The following is a 3,456-nucleotide window of genomic DNA, read 5'->3' on the forward strand; positions in this document are numbered from 1 at the left end:
TGATTAACTGTAACCATTGTTTCGTTGGTTGATTAACTGTAATCATTGTTTCGTTGGTTGATTTACTGTAATCATTGTTTCGTTGGTTGATTAACTGTAATCATTGTTCCACTGGTTGATTAACTGTAACCATTGTTTCGTTGGTTGATTAACTGTAATAACTGTTCCACTGGTTGATTAACTGTAATCATTGTTTCGTTGGTTGATTAACTGTAACCATTGTTTCGTTGGTTGATTAACTGTAATAACTGTTCCACTGGTTGATTAACTGTAATCATTGTTTCGTTGGTTGATTTACTGTAATCATTGTTCCACTGGTTGATTAACTGTAATCATTTTTCGTTGATTGATTAACTGTAATCATTGTTCCACTGGTTGATTAACTGTAATCATTGTTTCGTTGATTGATTAACTGTAACCATTGTTTCGTTGGTTGATTAACTGTAATCATTGTTCCAATGGTTGATTAACTGTAATCATTGTTTCGTTGGTTGATTAACTGTAACCATTGTTTCGTTGGTTGATTAACTGTAATCATTGTTCCAATGGTTAATTAACTGTAATCATTGTTTCGTTGGTTGATTAACTGTAATCCATTCAAGCCGTCTCCAACCTTTATACCACAAAAACAAAGTAGGTTTGATTTTACGTTCTTCTGACGATTTCCTAAAGGATTGTTTGTTTGTTTGTAATTAAGCACAAAGCTACACAAGGGGCTATCTGCGCTCTGCCCACCAAGGGTATCGAAACCCGGATTCTAGCGTTGTAAGTCCGCAGACATACCGCTGTGTTAAGGGGGGGGGGGCTTTCTAAAGGAAGCTTACATATAAACAATGACACCTGGCTGATGTACTTTGTAATCAACTATACGATTCGGCTGGAAAATGAAGTTCTAGAATGTTATAAAACACAGAATTGAAAGAGTTGTTCAGACTTTGAACCAAATAATGCTGACCAAACAGTTGTTGGCTTTGTTGCAACCTGCAATTTTCAAATACCGCTTGTTGTAATGTTAAACTGTTGTATTTATTGAGTGTAAGCTACAGAGAAGATGATACACAGATAAACTCATTTATATAAGCGTGTTTATGCTAGTGTGAGCAATTTTTGCATTTGTAAAAATGCAACCGAGTATAAATAAGGTAAAATAGATTCAGATAAATAACGTTGTTTCTGTTTTATTGATTAATTAATTAAACGAACATATACAAAATTAAAAATGCTCTGAAAGATGCACATAGTGGGGTGACTTCCACCCCCACCCCCATACCACCCCCAAAAAAATAAAACTGAGTTATCAAAGTATTCCACTAGACAACACTCAATATTCACGTATTGTTCACGCGCTCTTAATTTACTTCTCGGTAAGTGAGTTACCAATGTATTCCACTAGACAACACTCAATATTCACGTATTGTTGATTCGCTCTTCATTTACTTCTCGGTAAGTGAGTTACCAATGTACTCCACTAGACAACACGCAATATTCACGTATTGTTGATTCGCTCTTCAATTGAGTGTTGTCTAGTGGAATACATTGGTAACTCACTTACCGAGAAGTAAAATTCACGTATTATTCACGCACCCTTGAATTACTTCTCGGCAAGTGAGTTACCAATGTATTCCACTAGACAAACTCAATTATTCACGTATTGTTGATTCGCTCTTCATTTACTTCTCGGTAAGTGAGTTACCAATGTATTCCACTAGACAACACTCAATATTCACTTATTGTTGATTCGCTCTTCATTTACTTCTCGGTAAGTGAGTTACCAATGTATTCCACTTGACAATACTCAATATTCACGTATTATTCACGCACCCTTGATTTACTTCTCGGTAAGTGAGTTACCAATGTATTCCACTAGACAACACTCAATATTCACTTATTGTTGATTCGCTCTTCATTTACTTCTCGGTAAGTGAGTTACCAATGTATTCCACTTGACAATACTCAATATTCACGTATTATTCACGCACCCTTGATTTACTTCTCGGTAAGTGAGTTACCAATGTATTCCACTAGACAACACTCAATATTCACGTATTGTTGATTCGCTCTTCATTTACTTCTCGGTAAGTGAGTTACCAATGTATTCCACTAGACAACACTCAATATTCACTTATTGTTGATTCGCTCTTCATTTACTTCTCGGTAAGTGAGTTACCAATGTATTCCACTAGACAACACTCAATATTCACGTATTATTCACGCACTCTTAATTTACTTCTTTCCATTTACCTCCTTGTTAATATACACTATTCTTTAGTTTTTTATCCAAACTCTGCTAGCTCAAAGATCTAAGTAGAAGATTGGGAACCACTACCACAATAACGTAATATCCAAAACAGCACTTAACTATTATGAAACTTATGATTTGCCAAACTATGAAAACTTATATGAAACCCACTGGAAAGCTCCTTCTAACGGTGTGTCATCGGTAATGTTACGGTCTTGCAACGCTAAAACCCAAACGATGGCCACAGTGCAAATACGGCAATGTTACGGTCTTGCAACGCTAAAACCCAAACGATGGCCAGAGTGCAAATACGACAATGTTACGGTCTTGCAACGCTAAAACCCAAACGAAGGTCAGAGTGCAAATACGACAATGTTACGGTCTTGCAACGCTAAAACCCAAACGATGATCAGAGTGCAAATACGGTAATGTTATGGTCTTGCAACGCTAAAACCCAAACGATGGTCACAGTGCAAATAGCTCATTCTGTAGCTTTGAGCTGGAAACGATAATAACCTAGTGGGAGTAATAAAGTGTGCACAAAGTTGAAAAGAAAAAAACACATGTTGTTTAAATTCACGATACTCGGTGCACTATTCTGATTGGTTTACCACAGTTCTACAGGTTTCCTTCTTCGATTCAATCTCGTTGCTCGGTTTTCTATATGGCCTGTTGAATGAGATCTCCCCCCCCCCTTCATCGTGAAGTAGGGGTGATGTCACACAGAAATACTCGCGGCCAAATTGCCTCAAAAAAAAATGCCTGTGTAAAAGGATTAGGACCCGGAGACGTCCACACAACAAGAATCTAGAAACCACATGGAACATTAGGGTGAATTATTTAATATATTAGACATTACAGAAGAAGGGAAATAAAGCTAATATCAGGGTATTTTTAATTAGATCGTATTTTTTAAGTTTAATCTGAACTACATAACATAGAACATTTCTGAAATGTAGTTGATATTTTTTGAATTGAACAAACATTGATAATGATGTATTATTAATTATCAACTGTTTGTATCAGAGTAATTCTGGGGTGAATAACTTGGGGGGGGGGGACCATCGTTACAGAACATCTTACCAGTAGCATGCTTAAGACAGGCGATATCATCCTATATACTGACAAAGCTTATATCGTTTCTGTTTATGTTAATAACTTTGGTGTCCATTGTTCCAAAACGTCTTACGAGTACTTTTCTGCATCCCTCATCACAT

This window comes from Limulus polyphemus, unplaced genomic scaffold (assembly GCF_000517525.1).
Source record: "Limulus polyphemus unplaced genomic scaffold, Limulus_polyphemus-2.1.2 Scaffold2389, whole genome shotgun sequence".
Classification (NCBI taxonomy): domain Eukaryota; kingdom Metazoa; phylum Arthropoda; class Merostomata; order Xiphosura; family Limulidae; genus Limulus; species Limulus polyphemus.